Raw genomic sequence first — 23,500 nt, 5'->3', positions numbered from 1 at the left:
AATTATGTGGTGCAGAATCATATGCTCTAGCCCATCTGGCAGCAGGAAGAGGAGGAAAACCAGTTAAGAGTATTAAGTATTTGAAGAAGTCCAGAATGTGTTTCCAATGGGCTGCAGGCTTTCTTCCAGGGATTGGATGCCAATTTAGTTTAGATATTATCTGGGATATTTGGACTTCCCAATGCAAAAATGTCACTTAGTTTGAAATGTTTGCAGGACAGGTAATATTCAAGTCATCAAGCATTTATTGAGCAACTAGTAGGTTAAGTCAAGCCATCAAGCATTTGTTCAGTGAACTACCAAGCTAAGTCAAGTCATCAAGCATTTAATGAACACCTACTCTGTTCTATGTATTGTGCTAAATGCAAAGGATATAAAGGAAGGCAAAAGATGATCTCTGTGCTCCAGGAGCTCAGTCTATGTGCAAGATATTTTTTTGGGCACCAGGAATGTTACAGTTAGGGAAATAAAGCTAGTGGGACTGAAGGGGAAGTGGTTTTCTCAGTGAAGAATATAAGACTTTCCTGGTTTTTAAATAATCCTTATTTCCCACTTTGTGCAGTTGATGGAAATTCTCTTCAGATCTGGGTATTCTGGCTTAAGCATTAGATTGTTGGTATATTGTTGGTATGGTTGGGGAATGATTGTTTCTATTTTATCAACCTCTAGTACTGCTTCCTTTCCTGCATGATGTCTTGGCTAACCTTAGTCCCTCTTTCTCTGATCCTCATTTGCTGCTAGGATTGTGCTTATTTTGTATTGTGCTACAGAGCAGCAAATAAATTAGGGGTATTTAAAACAACTACCATCACAACAACCCACAGTTGTGAATGTGAATCAATGAAGCCAGGTCATTGGTTGCAGCATCAATTGTGATACAAGTACCAATCAGTTGGAAGTAGCTCAGTATCTGCATTACTGGGTAGCTTCTACCAATAAATACCTTTAAAGGAAAGGAAGAGTTCAGAAGATGCTGATCAGGCATACAGCTTCTTCTGAGCCTTACAGAAAAGTCATCACAAGTCACTTCCCACTTAATGGACTGTATCAGACCTTGGAGGACTGTGGTAACATGACTACAAATGCATGAGATGCTCCTTAGGGAGACCCATGTTCTCTTTTATCCTTCCAAGCAATGGGTACTATATGTCCACAGAAAGCCAGATACTCTCAAACTACTGCAGTTAACCTTGTCTTGCCACAATGAGATCTGATTGACTCCTTTCCCTCACTCTCAGTTTTACTGCCTGTCAGACTATGAAAGCCAGTCTCAAATATTAGAGACACTGGCATTGCCCTTTTGTAGGAATATGCTGACTGTCCCTACTCAGAGTTGAAATGACAGTGTACCTCGTTGGTACACTTCTATTTCCTCCCATCTCTGGTCCTCTCATGTGCTACTTTCCTTGGGGTACTATGCCACAGAGGAAATGGTTTGCAGACAGGACAGGCCTATAAGTGACACAGGAACCACTGTGGTGCAATGGCCACCTAGTCAGAACTGTGGAAAGTCATCTTCCGGTTGTACACAAGAATTGGGCAGAGAATGAGAAAATGGTGAATAAATCCTATTTAGAGCTGTGCAGCCCTTGACTTAGAGTCAGGACTTAGAATCTTGTCTCAGACACTTACTTATCTGTGTTATCCTGGGAAATAATTTAATCCCTGTTCTTCAGTTTTCTCATTTTTAAAATGATGGGGTTGGACTGGATGACCTCTAAGGCCCCTTTGGACAAGTGGTTATTAATCTTTTCTGCATTTTTGTCTTATTTGGCACTCTGATCTCCTTCTTAGCATAATCTTTTAAAATATTTAAAACACAAAGGAAACAATTACATCAAATATAGTTATCAAAATATTGAAAAGAGAAGTCCATGGATCTAAGTCAAGAACTCTTGCCTCTGACTCTAAATATATGGTCCCATGATCCTTCTCAGAGTAATTTCAATGATGTCATTTCCTTATTTGGGTACCAAATAAATAGAGAGTAGTAATGGGGTATATAGAAATAAATTTGCTCAGACTACACTAGTTCAATGAATGGACCCAAAGAATAGTCATTAATGGTTCAATAGCAATTTATTAGGAAGTCTCCAGTGGGATGCCTCAAGGATCTATCTGATTGGCCTTGGGCTGATTAGTCTTTTTAGCAATGACTTCTATAAACACATAAATGAAATACTCATTTAATTTGTAGGTGATTCAAAGTTAGGAGAGATTGTTAACACACTGGATATCAGTCAGGATCAAAAAATGTTTTGACAGGTGAGAAGACTGGATTCTAACTAGTAAGATGAAATTTGATAGGAATAAAGGTAAAATTTCACATTTGGATTGAAAAAACTCTGTATTACAAGTATAAGGTGGAAGAGGTGGAGTTCTATATCCAACTAACTATTGTTCTCTATAAGATAGGAGTGTTTTAGTGTACTGTAAGCTCAGTATAAATCAACATTAAGATTTTGGTTGTCAAAAAAAAACTAATGCAATCTTATATTTCATTAAATTAAATATAGTTTCCAGGAATAAACAAATGATGACTCTGCTATTCTCTCTTCTAGTGATATCCTATCTGGAGTATTGTCTTCAGTTCTAAGTTTGGAAGGAACATTGATAAACCAGAGAACATATAGAAGAGGACAACCAGAAAGAAAAAACCTTGAATTCATGCTGCATGGTGATTGTTTGAAGGAATGAGGAATATTTATTTTGGGGAGGAGAAAGCTTGGATGGGACAAACTAGCTAGCTATCTTCAAGTATTTGAAGGGCTCTTTTATGGAAGATAGATTGTATTTGTTCTACTTGGCTCAAAATTGCAAAACTAGGAGTATTGGATGAAGTTACAAAGAGGTAAACTTTGTTTGAATTATAAAGAAAAACTTCCACACAGTAGAATGGGTTGCACTTCCATGTATTGGAAGTTCTTAGTAAATATTGGTTGTCCATTTGCAGGTTAGGTTGTAGAGTGTATGCTTTTAGGTTAGATTAGCTTGCCACCAATGTTCTATGCAACTCTAAGATTCTGTGATTCTGTGAAATATCAATTAAAACAATGAGTTCATGTGCAAATCTATGAAAAAAAGGAGACTCTTAGGTAGACAAGAAAAAAACACTCAACCAGATTGCTCCTGAGCTTTAGAAAAAAATTAAAGTCTCTGCTTCAGGCCCCCAAATCCAGTGAGGTCAAATGACAGATAGAAAGGCAAAATTTTGATTCAGGTTGCATAATTAAGCAAATGTCTAGACTGAGTTGCCAACCAGGAAATTTATGGACTGACAGTAAAGAGAAAAAAAATTGTCAGTTAAAAAAAAAACACCTGTAAATATGGCATTGTAATTTAGAAAAATATCATCTTTCTCATCCAGATTAGACTGTATGAGGATTTTTTTTCTGAAAAAATCCAGACTGATAGATTCTTTTTCTTGATGTGGTTGAGATACTTGAGCCAGACACATGACTACAGTTAGGGACTCTCCAAATGAAATATTGCTTAGAAACTCTGATTTGGAAAAATTTAAAACTTAAAACCAAGCTTACACATAATTTAACTTTGCTAGCCTTTTGTGTATATGACAATATGTCAGTATAGGATGACTTTTGTCAATGTTAACAATTTTTTCATTTGCTGGGAGGTTATATATAGGGATAGCCTGAAATAGGCAGGCTCCAATTTAGGAACAGGCTTTAGTGCAAAAGTTCTAAAACATTTTTCCATTTTTCTATGTGGTTGTTAGGTTTCCAGGCTAGCCTATAAAAACTTATTTTATTCATAATGTACCTGAAGCATAGCATGGAATTAATCATATTATATCACCCAATAGCTATATATAATGATGTTTCTGTGGTACAATTATTCAAAATTCCAACTTGGTACTCTAAGAATATATTCTTATCCCCCTCCCCACCTCATGCAGGAAGATTTTCTTCTTCTAGTTGCTAGGCAGTGGAAGAGTAGGGAAACCCTCCAAAGCCCTAGATAATGTTTCTTTTGAGTTTTTTTTTTGGGGGGGGGTTGGGGCTATGGGAAAGATCAGAGGAGCTAGATCCAGGGTTCTTAAACCTTTTCTTGTAATGGATCTGTTTGTTGTTGAAGCCTGTGGGCCCTTTTAAAAATGTTTTTAAATGCATAAATTAAATATAAACATTGCAGAGTGAACCAATTATGTTGAAATATAGTTACCAGAATATTAAGAAATTAATATTAAGAAAACAAATTTATTTACCCCAGGTTAAGAACCTTTGAGTAAGCTTGTCATTAGAAATCTCTGGTGGGGATTACTTCTGGGACAGCTCCATGACCATCCCCTCTCTTTTATTCCCAAATCATCTGGGATTGGCTTACTTTCTTCTGTTTGTCACCCTTCCTTTCCATTCAAGGTTTCTCTCCTTTCTGGACCATTGTGGGAGAAGATTGAAGTATCACATCACCTTTTCCTGAAACAAGTTCACATAAAGGATTTTTACTGGGGTGTATGGGGTGCTCAGGGAGGAGTAATATCTTTGGTATGGAGGGCTTGTCGTGCCCTCCTAGGGCAGCTCTCCAGCCTCTGACCCCCACCTGACACCCAGCTCTCACTTGTGGCTCCCAGTAGCTGCTAGCATGCGGCAGTGGCCACACCCCAGGCAACGGCTTCGACAGGCTGGCTAAACCTTGTGAGGGTAGCCATTGGGTCGTCGTCGACCCCTGGTGAACCAGGGCTTTGCTCACCCAGCATGTGAGGACTGTTTTGGCTGAACAGGTGGAAGAAACTAATAAGAAGGTTCAATGGCTGAGATGGCGATGCAGCAAGGCACTGTGGAGTGCTCAGGGCATGTTGGACCACAAAAGACAACACGGCCATCCAATGCAGCTGAGGAAGTCTCCAGGTGTAACAACTTTTCGTACCACTGGACCCAGGCTTCCAACACCGAGAGAGTGGGACTGTCTCTGTGCATAGGCTTTTCCACTTAAATCTTCATGCACAAGTGTCTTTGTGCACAGAAACGCACAAAGACAATTGTCGTCCTCGGTTACCGAGAGACTACTGCTACTAGTGGGCAGTCCACATAAAAAAAAGTTCCCTTCTACACAGCTCTCTTTTTCTCTGTATCTGTCTCTGTCTGTCTGTCTGTTTGTCTGTCTTTCTCTCACAAAACAACAAAGCAGAATTTAAAAATCTTTTGGGAAAAGGCAAAACTATACACGGGTCCTAACCAACATCTGAGCGAGCAAAAATGTATCTATGTTTCAGAAGGGAACTTGACTGCTCAGGACATTTCTTTTCATGAACTGGGTGGGGGTACCGTAAAGGGTAAAGAACAGGAATGAGAAGGATATGGTGATGGATTGGGGAAATAACCAAAAGCAGTAGTGGGAAGGGGAGGAATTGATGGGAAGTACAACTCTCTCTCTGTATCTTGCTACTGGCCAGACCTATTACAACAGATCCTACGCTGGACTTATCCCAGTGTTGAGTGAGAAATGGGGCAAAGTAAGGGTAAGAATGTTGTTCTAGGCAGCAATAGACTGAAGGAGGAGAAAGAGAGAAATCCTAAGTGATTGGGATGGGGAATAGAAGAAGAATGCTTATGGTCATTGATCAGTCAAGCAACTGTTCCAGGTAATCATTCATTCATAAGGTAATTATGTCTGTCTATATACATTGGGATATATTGGTGTTTGATTGTGTGGTGGGTTCTGATTCTTCTGGAGTAGATCTGACCAGAACAGCCTAGACAGTAAAATATAGAACATAGACATCATCTGATAAGCATGCCTACCAGGTGGACAGGTTCCAATTTTCCCATGATTCTAGTGTTTATTCAAAGGAAGTCAAGGAGAAAAGTTATCATATAGGACTAGAGGCTTGGTTTATGATGGAGATATAAGTTAATATTGAATGTTTGTAGCTATTCATTAAAGTTAATAGCATATTTATGAAGGGATTAATGTACATAAGGGTATTATGAACAGACTTCAATATAACAGGAGTTGTTTTTTTCTTCTTTTATCTAAAAGACAGGATCTTGAATTGTTTGGTGATTAACTCTCCTATTTTCCTAGACAATTGGTGACATTATGAGATTTGTATGAATGTACTACCATTTTTTCCTTTAACTTGACTTTTTCCCAAATCTCTAACCTCAGTGATACTTCATCTCTAGGTCTCATAGCTGGGTTTGTTATTCCACTTTCCTCTTTGTCCCATCAAAAGGTATTGACTTAGGCTGGTTGGATTTGTCTGTCTAACTGGTGAACCCCTCAATTCCTCCTTGTCCTACCAATTCTCTACCCCAGGAAAAAGAAAAGAGAGAAAGGAAATGGCACCTTCACAAACAGTGGTAGGACTATATGTAGGGAGAGCAGATAAATAAGGAAATAAAGGGAAGGAGGGAGGAAGCCAACTCCAAGAAAGCATGCCTTAAAACCCCCAGCTGGGAGTCCACACTCTGAAGCCCAACAATTCACACATTACAAGAGGATAAGCAGGAAGGCCTCTCTGTGCCACTCCACCTCAGGGGGGGTTACTTTTCCTGTGGCAGCAACTATCTGTGCTCCCCAGTAAGTCCAAGAACAATCTTTACTTATTATACCAGCTCAAAACTTAAAACTGTTTACAGCCTCACACCTTATGAGACACTAACCTACATTCATTACAGTCACGGTGGGGATTTATCTGTCCCATGCTCTCCTTGCATGTGGCCCAAATTTTCATCCAGTAAAATCACATGTTGTTAACTCAATATATACAGTGAAAACAGCATGAATAATGGAACCTTTAATCCCTATTTTTCAAAATTAGATTTTGACTTTATCCTTCTCCCCTTCTCTCTCTTAAAAAACAAAATCCCTCCCAGGGCTAAGCAGAATCAGATTCTGTGGCATTTCTTCCACTCCTAGGTAGAAACTGAGACCTCTGAAAATTCAAATTCTGGGAGAATTGCTTGCATCTCCTCTACACCTCACTCTTGCCTGTCTTCAGAAATTAACATAATCACCACAAATAAAGTGAAGTGATGGACCTATTGACAATAGACATATTGCAGTAAATCAAAAGAATACTGTGCTATGTCCCACTGAACATATCTGCAATGTCAAAGAAATATCGAGAACAAAATCATAATCTATCTCTCTTGGAGTCACTCTGGCTAATTTTTGAGGTGGAATTATTTTTTCTATATTAAAAAGGAAGCAAATGGTGATAGGTAAAATTTTAAGGATAACTTGATCAAAGACTTTGGAGAAAGGGAATGCCACCTCTATTCTTGCTTTTTTCCAAATTACTTTGTATTTTTTGTATATATCTTGCATATATATATTTTTACATATCTAACAGGTGCAATGCTACATATTCACAGGATATATATATATTTATATATATATATTTATATATATATATAAATATATTTATATATATATTTATATATATATATAGTATATATTTATATATATATATATACACAAAATAAAGAGCTTGCATTCTATTGTATATGTTATCTCCTTCAGTAGAATATAAACTTCTAGATGGTAGGGACAGATTGGATTGTTTTAGGTGTTGGGGTAAGTATTGCATATGGGGTCCTAGATCAAGGAGAAACTCAATTGAGTTGTGGTTGTAGGGGAAGAAGTAGCTATCTCATAGTTTTCAACTAATTTTCTTGATAGCCAGGTACTACACTCGATTGTTTCTGTCTGTCCAAGGAACATAAATGCTCTGAAATAAGGCCCTGAAGGTCCCACTCTGGTTAAATATAGACAGCCTTGATTAAGCATATTATATAGATACACACTTTATTCATTAGCTAATTACCTTTACCCGCTTCTGCTGAACAAGTTTTTGGTTTTATTTCCCAAAATTATATTTAAAAAACAAATTTTTCTCTAAATCTTTGACAAATATATGGAAGTTTTCTTGCCTTCATTGCTATTGCTAAAATAATTCTAACTAAAGAAATCTGTTACCTGGAATCACACACAACACACTATCTTCTGTGAAGCTTTCCCTGGTTTTCCAAGTTGTTAATACTCTTTTCCTATTTAAATTAACTTGTATTTTCTTATCTGTGTGCACACTATTTCAAATGAGACAATACCTATAAAATACTTAGCACAATGCCTAGCACATAGTAGATGATTAATAAATGCTTATTCCTTTCCCCCTTCTTTCTATTAGTATAATGCTAGTGACTACTCTATCCATTATGCCACCTAGTAGCTACCTGTCTTGTACAATACCTTCCATTAATGTTTCTCCTCATTTTTTCATTATAATATAAAGATGAACTTTGGTTTTTAAAGATGATATCTACAGAATTCAAGTTCTGGTAGATACTTCCAAGCTGGAAGGCTTTAGAATTAAAAAAATTTCAGTGATGGTTTGTAGATGTGTTATACTTGGACCACCATAGCTAAGTTTGGAGAAGGTCATCACCATTCTGACCACAGGGGAATTGATTTTTTTTCCAGGCAAAATATCTATTAAGAATTACTAAGTTCTAAAGGGGAAACTAGGTGGCACAGGGGATAGAGTAGTGGGGCTGGAGTCAGGAAGACTCATCTTCCTGGATTCAAATGTGGCCTCAGATACTTACTATCTGTGTGACAGTGGGTAGATTATTTAATTCTGTTTGCCTCAGTTCCTCATTTATAAAATGAGTTGGAGAAGGAAATGTCAAACCATTCCAATACCTTTACAAGAAACCCCCCAACGAGATCACTGTGGATACAACTGAAACCACTCGACGAAACAACAACAAAAAGTTCTAATGGGGTAGCAATTTGTATCAATGGAGGGAAGTAGTAGGACATAGTGGATGGGGGGGCTAGACTTGAAGTAAAAAACTCAGAGGTCTCAGACATTTACTTAATGACTCCTGGTAAGTCACTAAGCCTTTTTCGGTTTCAATTTCCTCTTATTAAAAAGAGGATAATAATAGCACTTATTTCATAAGGTTGCTATGAAGGTCAAATGAGATGTTGTTTGTAAAGCATTTTGTAAATCTTAAAGTGCCATATGAATGTGAGTTATCATTACCAAGGAATATTTTGCAGTACTTGCAGTATCAAAATAATAAATCCTGGAAGTACTAAAAGTATAAAAACACAAGAGCCATCATGAGCATTTTTAATGCTCAGGGCATGATTTACAAAAGCAAACTGGGGCAAATAGCATAAAAAGAACCCTCAAATTAATCCTTTAAGATAAATTAAATTTGGGGGTGTGGTACTAAGATAGAGATCACTTAGTGAGGCTACATAGGGGCAGGAGCTCACCATGGGCTGAGCAGTAGATGGATGGGGGCAGCTATCTGGAAGTTTGATATTAAAGTTAATAATTTTTACTAACTATGTCTGAGATCAGCTTTTTGTATGTTGCCAAGATATTGCACTGTTAGGGTACAAAGGCTGTCATAGGGCCTCTGAATTTCAGTACCCTGGACAAAGCCCCAGTCCCACTGTAGTGTTAGTTCTGCAAGGAAAGCATGACAAAGTATACCATAAGACTCTGGATACATGCAGAAGACAAGCTATGCTGAGATCTAGACAAATTATGTTTTTACTCAAATGGAGCTGGGGTCTCATCAGTTTGGAAGAATTATCCAGTGAGCAGACCACAAATCATATCTATATGCCTTTTGTAAGTGACTCATCTATTTCCTCCCCAAAATTCACAAATAGCATTTAACTGATGTGAAGGATGCGTTCCTCACTTTCTCTTGACATCTTGAGTATACCATGGAATATCCTAGCTGTCCATTGTTTATTGTTCATTGCTCTCCAGGTAGCAATCTAGGCTATACCATGTTCTTGAGTAGGGTGTCGTTATTACTGTAGCAGCCTTGTTTTATGTGTTGTCTTCCACCTATAGAATCTAAACTGCCTGAGGTCAGGGACTGCCTTTTTTCTGTCTGTCATGGCATTACTAGCACTTAGCACCGTGCCTGACACATAGGAAGAATTTAATAAATATTTATTGTTTGACTATATGCATTATTTGTTCTTTTCATGTTTCATATTCTCTACCTATCATAAAGTTCCTTGATGACATCTTTTGCTCCTTATTTTCTGATTTCTTTGTTATTTTAAAATTCAGTCTGCTCACACATACTATGTTCTTCTCCAGGGCTTTCTTTGGAGACAGTTGTATTCAATGTCATGTTGCCATAAAGTAGCACTGATAGAATATTAAGATTAAAAGTATAGGTCTTTGATTTCATGGAAATCATAGAAGGAGTAATGAAACTTTGTGATATGCCAAAAGCAATCCATCTCAATCTTTTCCTGTTCAATTCAGGCCCAACTCTTCATGCATTGATACTGTCAGGTCCAGATAACGACCATCCAAATTCATGATGAAATCTGGGAAATAGATATTCCTCATCTATTTTGTTTTTCCTATTTGGATAGACAGAACAAATTTCTTTGAATAATTATAGTTTCTAGAAATCTCTGCAGTGTTTCTTGGCTTGATGAAATAAGCAGAATAACATCTATAAACAGGATTTTATAAATGAACTGAGCAATCACAGGGAATACCTCTTTAACCTAGACTTTTCACTAAACTGAGATGTTAGGATACAAATGTGGTGGTTTCAACTAACCTTGATGGAGAAGTTTTTTTTTTTTTTGTAACTCTAAATTTTTTTTGTAAACATTTCCTTCTTTTCTTTTGATTATAATTTTCCCATTTTGCCCTTAAATGTCCTTGTGATGACTTTGATCGGTTGGATATTTTGTGGAGCTTTCTTTAAGTTGGTATTTTTCTGCATTGTGTTTCTCTACTTTATCAATCAATTAAATGATAAGCACTTATTAAGCACTTCCTATTTATGTTCCATGCACTATAATAATCACTGGGGACACAAAGAAAAGACAAGAATGAACTCTGCCCTCAAGAAACTCATATTATTATTATTTTTTTTAAACCCTTACCTTCTGTCTTGGAGTCAATACTGGGTATTGGCTCCAAGGCAGAAGAGGGGTAAGGGCTAGGCAATGGGGGTCAAGTGACTTTCCCATGGTCACACAGCTGGGAAGTGTCTGAGGTCAGATTTGAACCTAGGACCTCCCATCTCTAGGCCTGACTCTCAATCCACTGAGCTACCTAGCTGCCCCTTCATATTATTTTTAATAAAATATTTTCATTGATTTTTAAATTTTTACATTGCCTAGATTTCCTCATGTGCTACTTTCCACCTTCCTCCCAGAGAATTATTCTTCAGAATGAATAAGAAAGACAAAAAAGGAACAAGAAAAAAGAAACCAACAAAACCAACATGCAGATATATACACATAATAGATGCATAAAATGCATATATATGTATATATACACACACACATTTATTTACATGAATATATGCATGTGAGTATGTTTCTATCTCTATGTATCTATCTGTCTCTATGTTCCAGAGCTCATTTATAGGACTCTCCTCATTGGTGGAGACTGATTACTTATGTTCCAGTCCTGAGTTGTGGAATTGGCCAAAGCCTGGGAGAAGAGAGATCTTTGTTTTCTGACTTCCAGCTTCAAGAGAGAAGACAAGTCAATCCCTATTCTCTTTAGGTTTCTTAGGGGGGAAAAGGACTTTGGGAATAAGCTGACATGCAGAGAAGCTCGCTCCTCAGTCATATTTCTATCCCTGTTTTAATTTTCTAGAAATTTTGAGGAATTTATTCTTGGTTGAGACCTGGGACTACTTTCTCTCTCTCTCTCTCTCTCTCTCTCTCTCTCTCTCTCTCTCTCTCTCTCTCTCTCTCTCTCTCTCTCTCTCTCTCTCTCTCTCTCTCTCTCTCTCTCTCTCTCCCTCTCTCTTATGCACACACACATACACACACACACACACACACACACACACACACACACACACACACACACACAATGTTCCACCCTTGTGGATCTTTTATTGCTGCAAAGAAGTAAGAGAAAGAATCCATTCACTCATATCTTGTTGGGACCAAGTTTTTTCTTAGTAATTTTATAACATTCATTTTGCATTATTTTGTGGTGGTTATTCTTTCCTTTTACATTGTTGTAATTATTGTGCAAAATGTTTTCCTGGCTCTGCTAATCTCACTTTGTATCAGTTTATGAAAGTTGCTCCATGCTCTTCTGCATAATTATACTAATTATTTCTTATAGTAGAATATTTCATTACATTCATGACCACAATTTCTTTAGTTATTCCCCAATTGATGGGCATCTATTTTGTTTCTAGTTCTTTGCTACTACATGAATAATTTTCATGTTTATGGAACCTTTTTGTTTTTTGTTTTTTTGTTTTTTTGGTCAGTGACCTCCTTGGGGCATATACCTTGTAGTGGAATATCTGGGCCAAAGGGCATGGACATTTTAGCTGCTTTGTTTGCATAATTTCAAATAAAGGGCTTAAATTCTAATAGAGGAGGTGGCATATACATAAATCAGGGCATATAAGATAAATACAGTATAGATTAATGTGTTTAATTCATTATATGCTTTAAAAAATGAACTACACATATAATAGATTCATGGGTTCATGGGTTCTTTTTCCTTTTTGCATGTGGAAATGTTTATATCTGTTGATGTTTCAGAATAACAATAAGTGAAATTTATTAAAAAAAAGAAAAAACCTTGTGTATACGGAATAATATTTTTATTTAGAGCTAGAAAGAACCCAAGCCATTATTAAATCCAACCCTCTCATTTTATAGAAGAGAAAACAAAGGCCTCAAGAGAGGAATTGACTTGCCTTAAGTTACACAGGTAGCAAAGAGGCAGAGCTGGGGATTCAAACTTGAGTCTCCTTTCTTCTAACTAGAAAAGATCTAAGCATCTAAGCCTAAAGGAACACTTTGATTTAACCAATGCCTATTGAGTCTCTATTTTGTGTAAGGTCCAGTGGTCCTCATAAGCAGGAATTGTGTTTTATTCCTCCTGTTTCCCCTACCACTGTTCCACTTCCCCCTAAATATATCTCATGATTTCTGATGACCATATTATCTTGAAGTTAATGGGGGAGTACAGACATACATAAAACATATTCACAAATAGCAAGAATATAGAGTGCGAAAACCCTTAAGAAAGACACAAAGAACCAAATATAGGTATATCATTCACAAATCTACAATGAATAGAAAGCATTTGAGCTAGATCTTGAAGATGGTAATTGGAGCAGATTTTGGGGTGGGATATTATAATTACAAGGAACAGTAGGTGAAGAAACATCAGAAATCATGAGACATATTTAGTGGGAGATATGTGACACAGGCATAGAAGTAAGGTGGTGAAGTGGGGAGAGGGTAAATTTAGAAACAAACCTGAGTTTGAATCCCATGTCTGTTGCTTATAATTAGGGGCCAGTCATTTAATGTATCTAAGCTTTCATTTCCTCATCTGAAAAATGATGGATAATTTCAGAATAACCTAGAAAGACTCTTATGAACTGCAACAGAGTGAAGTGAGAAGAATCAGGAGAACACTGTACATAGGAATATCAACATACAAAAATCAACTTTGAATGACTTTACTATCAGCAATGTAAGGATCCAAAACAACTTCTAGGAGCTCCAGATGAAAAAATGCCCTAAAAAGAGCTGTTGGAGTCTGAATACAGATTGATTTGTACCACTTTTTACTTTATTTCCTTCATGAGTATTTTATTGTACATATGATATGGAAATATATATTACACATGTTGCTTGCCACCTCTGGGAGGGGAAAGGAAAGGGACAGAGGGGAAAGAAAGACTTTAGATCACAAAATGTTAGAAAATAAATATTAAAGATTGTTTCTGTGTAACTAGAAAAAATAACAAAGTTTTGGGCTATAAAAAGAAGAATGATAGAGTTGGTCTAGATTAGTGGTTTCCAACTCATGTGCTAGACAGACAGAATCATTTTAAAGTATCTGTGAATCCCTATGCAGACCAAGCATTGTCATTTTGATTTGTGTTTAGCTCCAACAAAATTTTCAGTATGACAGAATAATAAGCAATGGAATTTGTCCTATTAGGTAGAATGAATGCCTCATGTTTATATATATATATATATATATATGTATGCATATATATGTACCTATATATAAAACTATTTTAAATACATGTATTGCTATTGTGATTAATAAAATAAAATCATTATAGCACAATTAATAAAGTTCAATCTTAAAAATCACAATAGTATTTAAAAGCATTAAGTTCATAATAGTAACTGATATTTATATAGTTTGCAAAGCTGTCTGTTAGTCTATTACCTTATTTTAGATTCCCAGTAATGTTATGAGATATGTATGGCATATAGTACTATCACCATTAGGTTAAGGAATTTGCCTACTGTCACATAGCTAGAAAATGTCATAGGTGGGAATTTGAACTCAGGTCTACAGGAACTCACATTAGTTTTTTTCATTGTCTACTTCCTCATTTGATGGCTACTAAATATCACTATTCTCATGGAGTATGGGATACTCATAATCAGAAGGGCAGGAAACTCTTGGACTAGACAATCTCTAAGGTTCTTTCTAACTCCAAATCTATGCTTTAAGGATCTAATTTAAGTAATGTGAAATATGGGTTAATAAACTTCTATATTTTTATACTTTATCCTTTCAATAGTAGCATATCACATTCCACTTTTCATGTTTAAGACATTTTACATGTATCAACACCATACCTTTTCATGTAGATAAATCATATTTCTTTTTTATACAGGGAGAAATCAAGGTTGAAGAGGCTAATTGCTTTTCTTCCTCTGATGCCTTGAATGTAATTGGTTGGGAGGGCAAAGCTGAAAACTCGTTGGTTCCTGCTCTCTTCCTCTAATCACTTGCTCCAATATTTTTTTCAAAATGAAATTCCACAAAATGGTCATGTCCATAAAATACCCTCTTATGTAGTGAGAATCTTGTCACTGACAATTTCTAAAATATATGAATCATAGCAAGGTGATGCCAGAGTGTATAGTGATAATTCATTAAAAAAAACTCAACACAAATAACTATAGCTTAGAGAATTGCTGATTCAAGAAAAGTCAAAGAGGAGAAAAGTTGTGAAGACAAAGCATATTTGGGAATATAGATATTCTCTGATGTAAATTTTTCCTGCATAGCTTGATGGAGTTATAGCCTGGTTTTCCTTGCAGTGACTTATAATCTTTCTGTCTGTCTGGCTCTGTCTGTCTGTCTCTCCCCATTTTTCTTTCCCTCCCTCTGTCTCTGTCTCTTTCTCCCTCCCTGCCTCTCTTCCTCTGTCTCTGTCCTTCTCACAGTCTCCCTCTCCCTCTCTTTCCCTCTCCCTTACCTGCTACCTCTCCCTTTCTCCTATCTCTTTTTTGGGGAGGAGGGAAGAAGTAATTGCTAGAAAGTTAGCCCTTATCTCTTGGTGATATTTACCTTATCACAGTAATTGGTAGTCTTTTCCTATAATGAGTCTAGTGCCCAGAAAAGATAAATGTTAACATTTTTCCAATCACCACCATCCAGGTCATGATACAGGGCCCTGATAGCTTCCAAGGAGATAATGCTTTGGCCAGTGCTAGCAGGTTCCTCATTAATAATTTTCCATGTGGTAGTACTACTTAGTTTATGTGCAGACCCATTCTAATCCTGTAGCAGATTTAATTAGTCTTGTTATGGTTTCATATTTTCTTTGAACTATGAACTCTCTTTTCCTAAATTGAAATTTGGTTAAAATGTTAAGACGAGTTAATTTTGCCCTGTTCCTTACCAATGTGTAACTGGCATGAAGTTAGGGGAAATCAACAAAACAAGGAAGTGTTCCATTGTTATTTCTGACTGTCCAGGTTATGGACTTAGTATCTGAACCTTTCTAAGAGCATCTCTGTCACTATAGTAGTGTCTCTTATTTGCCAATGGCCACATCTTTGAAAAACATTGAGTGGTTCAATGCAAAGACTGCTGAATTTGGAAGCATAGAATTTGAGACTGAAGTGTTCCTTTGCTGCTAATCAGCTGTGTGTTCCTGGGCAAATGACTTCAATTTCCTAGGCTTCAGTTTTCTCATCTGTAAAGTGAGGGGGTTTTGCTAACTGATATTTAGGAAGCAACGAAAAGCAGAAAATAAAGCTTTAAACAATCTCCTCATGCCCTAGGGAAAAAATGCTGCAAATCATCTTTTAAAAAAGCAAACAAAGCCTTATCTTCTGTCTTAGAATTAATGCTACAGTACCAAGGTAGAAGAGTAATAAGAGTAAGCAATTGGGGTTAAATGACTTACCCAGGGTCATATAGGTAGGAAGTGACTGAGGCTAATTTGAACCCAGGATATCCCATCTCTAAACCTGGCTCTCTCTCCACTGAGTCACCTAGCTGCCTCCAGTAAATCTTACTGAATTGTATTTCCCATAGTACCTAGAGCCCTACCTGGTAAATGTGATGGTCTGCAAATGACTGGATTTTGAACCAAGTTGATGCTGCTTTATGGTCTTTACATTATTCCTTCATTCAGTGAGCTGAAGAGCTCAACAACATGCCCATCCTGCCCATTAAAAAGCCAAAACTGGGGCCCGATGAGAAGCACCTCTACAGATTTGTACAAGATGTGAGAGCAGTGGGCAATCATATTATAAAGAGACACCCTGTAGTTTCTAATAGAAATACTATTATTTCTTCCATTCTTAGCACAGCTACATACTTTACAGTAGTAGACTTGTGCTCTGCCTTCTTTTCCATACCTGTACATAAAAATTCCAGGCATATTTTTGCCTTCACATGAAAGGGCTCTCACTGGACATGGACTTGTCTGCCTCAAGATTATGTGGAAAGTCCAGAACTTTTTGCACAAATTTTAAGTCAAGGCACTGACAATATAAAATTAAAAAAAAAAGCAAATTAATAAAATATGTAGGTGATCTTCTCTTGGCTTCAACAAATGCTGAAGCATGCCAAGAGGATAGTAAGAACCTCCTCCTAGAACTACATAAAAGAGGACACAAGATCTCAAAGGAAAAGGTTCAGTGGTGTCTCCCAAAAGTAGAATACTTGGGATTTATTCTAACTGCTGGTGCCCATGCAATTTCTCCTAAGTACATAGAAAACATCCAAAAATTAAGTGCTCCTACCACTAAAAAGCAATTAAGAGTGATTCTTGGAGCAACAGGATTTTGTTGGCAGTAGATCCCTTGTTATGGGGAGATCACTAAGCCCCTTGTATCACTTACAAAAAACTCGGTTCCTGAACCACTTAAATTAAAAAAGGAACACCTAACAGCTCTTTCAAATTTAAAACATGCTATTCTGTCTGCCCCTGCTCTAGGCATCTCAAATTATGATAAACCATTTACCCTATAAATACATGAACAAAAAGGTGTAGCTCAGGTGTTCTAACTCAACTTTTGGGACCTGCTCAATGCCTAGTAGCCTATTATTCAGCCAAGCTAGATCTAGTAGCTGCTGGAGCACCACCATGCCTTAGAGGAGTAGCCACTGTGACTTAAATAGTAACTAAATCTGGTATTGGGATGCCCTCTGACCATAATGTGCCCATACAAGGTTGAGGCATTGTTATTAAGACAAAACCACAAGCATTTACTGACCAAAGTATAACTAGGTATGAAATAAAACTACTAAACAATGAACACATTACACTAAAATGCGGTGGAGCACTTAATCCTGCAACCTTACTTCCTGATTTGCCAACTTTTGGAGAACCTTTACATGATTGTACATATTTATTGTCCATTGTTGATAAACCTCGTAATGATTTACTGGACACCCCATTGGATAATTCGGATTTAATATTATTTACAGATGGTTCTTCATTTATGAGAAATGGCTTGTGCTATATAGGAGCTGCAGTAGTTAATGAATTTGAAACTCTGTGGTCAGCTTCCTTACCCTCAAATGTAAGCGCACAAGATGCAGAACTCACAGCATTGAAGCACGCCTGTATCACTGCAAAGGACAAAAGAATCACAATCTACATAGAATCCCACTATGCCTTTGGTATATGTCATGCTGTTGGCATGCTATGGCTCCAAAGAGGATTTTTTAACCTCGGCTGGAAAATCTATAGGTAATGCAGAAATTATTAATGAAGTTCTTTCTTCTCTCCAGCTGCTCAAAGCCATAGCTGTAGTTCATTGCTCTGCCAATACAGGTGGCAATGACCCTGTCTCTAGGGGAAATGACCGAGCAGATTCCGCTGCAAAGCTAGTGGCCATAGAAGGGCCTGAATTAATTTTAACATTAACAACCACTGATGACTTAACTTCATCACTTTCCTATAATGAAAAGGAAGTGGAAAAATGAAAACAAAAATTTAAAGCAAAACAGAGTATGGGTGTCATCTGAAGGAAAACCCTTGCTCTCTAGAAGTTTTTATCAACAAATTTTATCAACAAAAATATCAACAAATATAATCTATTTATAAAAATTGTCATTTTGGCACCCAGGGCTTTGTGGACTCTGTTAAAAGAGTATGGATAGCCCCTGGTATAACTACTATAGACTCTAAGTATGTACAGCCTGCCCTACCTGCCAGGCATTTAATCAACATACCTTTTGCGGTAAAGCTTTTGGTGGATATCCTCTCTCCTACACACCATTTGAACATTCACAAATTAATTTTATCTATATGCCAAAAGCTGGACAATATACATTTTGTCTGGTCATAGTTGATCAGCTGATCAGATGGATGGAAGCATTCCCTATTGCTTGGCCACATCTGCTTTTGTTGCCAAAGTCCTTTTAAAAGAAATTATTCCACACTTTGGCCTACCAGCACATATTGACTTGGATAGAGGAACTCACTTTACTGATTCAGTATTATCACAAATTTATTTATGTTTGGGGATAACTCCTAAATTCCATACACCATATCATCCCCAGAGCTCTGGCTAAATTGAATGAATGAATAAAGAACTTAAAACTATGATTGGAAAATTGTGCATGGAGACTCATTTGAAATGGCCTGAAATTCTACCTCTGGTCCTATTTTATCTCAGAAGCAGACCCAGAGGTGATTTATATATCTCACCATTTGAGATGCTATTAGGACATCCATCTATTCAGGCAAAACCATTTACCCCTGCCTATACCTCATTGTTAGGAGGGGATACAACCATTGCTACATTTATCAGACAATTACAAACAAAATTGCGAGAACTCTATGATTCTGGAGCTGGTGTCCAAGCAGGTCCTATAGACTTCTCACTTCATGATTTAAACCCAGGTGATAGTGTGTATATAAAGAATTTAAAATGTACTGTTGACTGAACCTTCTTATGATGAACCATTCCAAGTCCTATTAATTATACCAACAGCTATTAAAATTGGGGAGAGGGACTCATGGATTCATTGTAGCCATATAAAACAAGTACCCTCTGCTGATAATGAATAATTGACTATATTAATTATATTTAACTACTGATTATGATAAGACTTCCCTATTGATGGATCTGTACTATTTTATTGCACTTTATTTGCGCCATACAGTACTTAATTCCTTTTCTTACTCTCATTTTCTGCATTTGAAGCACATGTAATTGTATTGAAAAGATTTTCTTTCTAGTTTTGATTTTTGCAATAAGCTAAGATATCCACTGGCTTAGCATAAAAATGCATACCCCAAAAGCTTTAGACTATGGAAACCTGCCATTTATTGATAAATATTATGGTACTGTGATTTATGAGTGTGCCTGATTCTAGTAAATGGGATAAAAAAAAAGAGCACAGACTTTATCTACAGAGTGCCATAGGAGCACAGATTTAACGTGAAAAGTGCCAAAAGAGCACACAGGTCAAAGGAAACCAATCCATGTGGGATTGATGAACTTTTATGCCAATATGAAAGGGCTTGAACCTAGTGTGAGAATCGAGGTTGAGGTGCTTGACATATGTTAAGATGTAGGACTCCTTTGAACTACACTCCTTGTAAAATACTTTCTATGAAAGTACCAAACAATTGGCTAGTCTGGCTCCACTATCCCTGAGAAATAATGAAATATCAGACCAGAAAATGACACTTCCCTTTTTACACAAAAATCTAATCCTTGTTTTCTCTCTCTTATATTATGGCAACTTCCTATAGTCCTGACTTATAATGGGTAAATACATTAATGCAATTTTCCCCCTATAGACTTGTGGGATAAAAATTATTTTAACTGGACCCTAATACAAGGGCCTGTTATGAATTTATGTTTTAATTCAAAAATTTCACATACATAGTTTTAATATTTTGATTCTAATTTTGACTTTTTTATTTCTCTCAAAAGCTTAATTTTTTCCTTTATTTTCTTTTATGTTTTTGGTTTTTTCTTTTGATAATTGACTCATACACCCATAACTCAACCACTTTGAGTTGATCTGGGTCTTGATAAACACCCTCTTCAGGGGGATTGTATTGTATTTTTATAAAATAAAAATTCAAGATTTAAAATTTTGTTTGAGAAGAATTTCAGGAAAAGAAGTTTGCTAACTCCTTAAATGCAGAAGAATGAACTCTTTGAAAAAAAAAAAGATGCTTGCAGGAACCTATGCTGCATCAAGAAGATAGAGAATGAACTTTTGGGTGCAATCAATTGAACAAAAGGGGATTGAACATTTATTGTAAATGTACACTTTTATGCCAAAGGGGACTGCCCTCTAATTTGACTTTTTGTCAATGCACCTAGCAAAACATTGGTTTTGCTTTCTTTCTTTTCTATTTATCTATAACTATTGTAATTTCCTCTTAGAAAGTGAAATATTTTATACATCTGTAGTTAAAAGTTTTTAGGACTCCAAGATGATTCTGTTAAATCATCAATGGGGAGACTAGTCTCCCAATGATCACCAGGGATTGTGAAGATTGGATTTAGCTATCTCCTGATTGTAACAATGAAGATACTTAGATCTTCCTTTATTGTGAAGATTAAATTGTAATCCCCTGATTGTAAGAATGAGGGTACTTAGCTCTTCCTTTATTGGGAAGATTGAATTGTAATCCACAATCTATATTTAGATTTTAATCCTCAAAAGGTGATAACTTAGTATTTTAAGTAGATATACCCATTTTAACTACAAAAAGGTGTCAAGTAACTACAAAAGGTGAACTAGCCAAAAAAGGTGTTAAGTAACTCAAAAGATATAATCTGACCAAAGAAGGTATGAACTAAAGAGTGGGCAGTCCTGGAGAAAATAATTTGCTGTGATGGTAGATGTGTAATTTATGGGAGGTGACACAAGGGGAAAAGATCTTTAAAAAGAGGACCAGAGACCAGAAGAAGAGATATTCGATTTGAGGTTCGAGATGGATGGAGGATTCTCTGACTCGGAGTTGGACTGGAGGAACTGGACCCCTGGAGGAACTTGTGCAGGAGACCTCAGACTGCTTTTCCATTTTAGACAGTCACCATTGGTGAGTGAAAGGCTGACTTAGTGACTCTGCATTAACCTCCGAGAAATGCCCATCATTTTTGAGACTCTCTTCCCCTGGCTGGGGCTTAGAATTTCTAACTGGTATCAGAGGAAGCCAGAGCGCTCTCTCTCTCTCTCTCTCTCTCTCTCTCTCTCTCTCTCTCTCTCTCTCTCTCTCTCTCTCTCTCTCTCTCTCTCTCTCTCCTTTTCTCTCTTCCTTAATATCTTCCCTCTGTTGTAAATAAACTACCATAAATTTCATTTACTTTACTAATTCATTTTGGGATTTAGAAATTAAAATCCCTGGAGACCACCTATATAAATATTCAGAGTGCAACCACAATTTAAATTTAAATTTAACATCAATGAGATAAAACTGAAGACTAAAGTCTAATTATTTATTGCTATGAAACATGAAGGATCATATGAAACAATTGTCAATAGCTGAAATTATATAAAAGCCAGAGCAAGGCATTTGTCTATCCTAGCAATTTTTGAAAGTTATGCATTCCATATTTTACTTTCCACTAGAAACTGTGAACCTTCACTAGAATATATGTGACTTTACAGTGTCAAGAAATATTCATGTGTCATGGAGAGCTGAGATCATTTAATCTAATTTAGTAAGAATTTTTGTTGTTGTCTTTCCAGCCATGTTTGAATCTTCATGACTCCATTTGGAATTTTCTTAGCAAAGACACCGGAGTTGTTTGCCATTTCCTCTTCCAGTGCATTTTACAGATGAGGAAACTGAGGTAAACAGGGTTAAATGACTTGCCCAGGGTGGCACAGCTAGTATCTAAGACCAGATTTAAACTCAGTAAAGATGAGTCTTCCCAACTCTAGGTCTGTTGCTCTGTCCACTGTGCCACGCAGCTGCCCTACTTAACCTATTAAGTGCTTATTATGCTCGTTAGAAGTGGGGAAGTATTAGGGAGGCGGTTGTCCAAAAACAAAAGGAAAAGGCTCAAGAGTTTATATTCTACTAGGAGAGGGAAGGAAAGAAACACACATTTATTAAACGCCTATTATATGCCAGGCACTGTGTTAAACTCTTTAAAAGGGAAAGAGGAGGAAAAGGAAATAAACATTTATATAGGACCAACTACATGCTGGGCATATGCTAAGTATTATTTACAGACATTTTCTCATTTTGTCTTTACAACAACCTTGGGAATTAAAGTGCTGGGATTATCCCCATTTTATAGTTGAAGAAACTGAGGCAGAGAGATTAAGTGATTTCCTCAAAATCTTGAGCCTGAATTAAAATCCAGCTCTTCCTGTTCCCAGGCTAGCACTCTTTATCTACTGTGCCACAAGCTGCTTCATAGGGGTACAATCTATACACAATGAAGTAAATACAAGATAATTTGAGGAGAGAAAGAGTAATAACAATGATGGGAACCAGGGACAGATATTTATAGGAGATTGGCACTTGAATTGAGCTTGGAAGAAAGTTCAGGATTTTAGGAGGCAGAGGTGAGGAGGGAGGGAATTCCATGTTTCCAAGAATGTAAAGGAAAGAGATAGAGTACTGAATTTAGCAAGCAGTTCATTTTGGCTGGGATATAGAGTTCCTAAAGGGGAATAACTTGAAACAAAACATAGAAATATGTGTTTTAATTTAAAAACACATTAAGAAGCGTCTCCAGCTCTTAGCATGTTGATCCCATCGTGACTACTATTCTCACAGTGTGATGCAATGGATAGAATGTTGGAATTTTGAGTCAAGAGGACTTGCTTTCAAAACTTGACTCAGACATTCATTGTGGGACTCTAAGCAAGTCATTTAACTTTTGAGAATCTCAGTTTCCATATTGGTAAAATGGTGATTATAATAGTATTTATTTCACCATGATATGACTCAAATTAGAAAGTAAATATAATGTACTGTGCAAATGTTGAAGTATTATGTAAATATAAAGTGCTTTTATTGTTGTTATTGTTAGTCCTGGTTCTAATGTTATGTTAATGTTAGTAACAGAAAGGGTGCTAATATCCATGCATTTACATTTGTTTGTATGTAAAACGTAAAGTATTTGATATTTTTTCTCCCAAATAATAATGGTCAATAAGGCTGGGTATTTAAGTTATTAAAATTCAGATCAAGTGGACAGTATACTTTACAAGAGACTGGTCCTACTTCAAAGGAAACTTGTCCTGAATTTATACAGAGTGACTTAGAACTTT

The sequence above is a fragment of the Monodelphis domestica genome, chromosome 2 (assembly GCF_027887165.1).
Source record: "Monodelphis domestica isolate mMonDom1 chromosome 2, mMonDom1.pri, whole genome shotgun sequence".
In the NCBI taxonomy this organism is placed as follows: Eukaryota; Metazoa; Chordata; class Mammalia; order Didelphimorphia; family Didelphidae; genus Monodelphis; species Monodelphis domestica.
Note: the sequence above shows the minus strand (reverse complement) of the source record.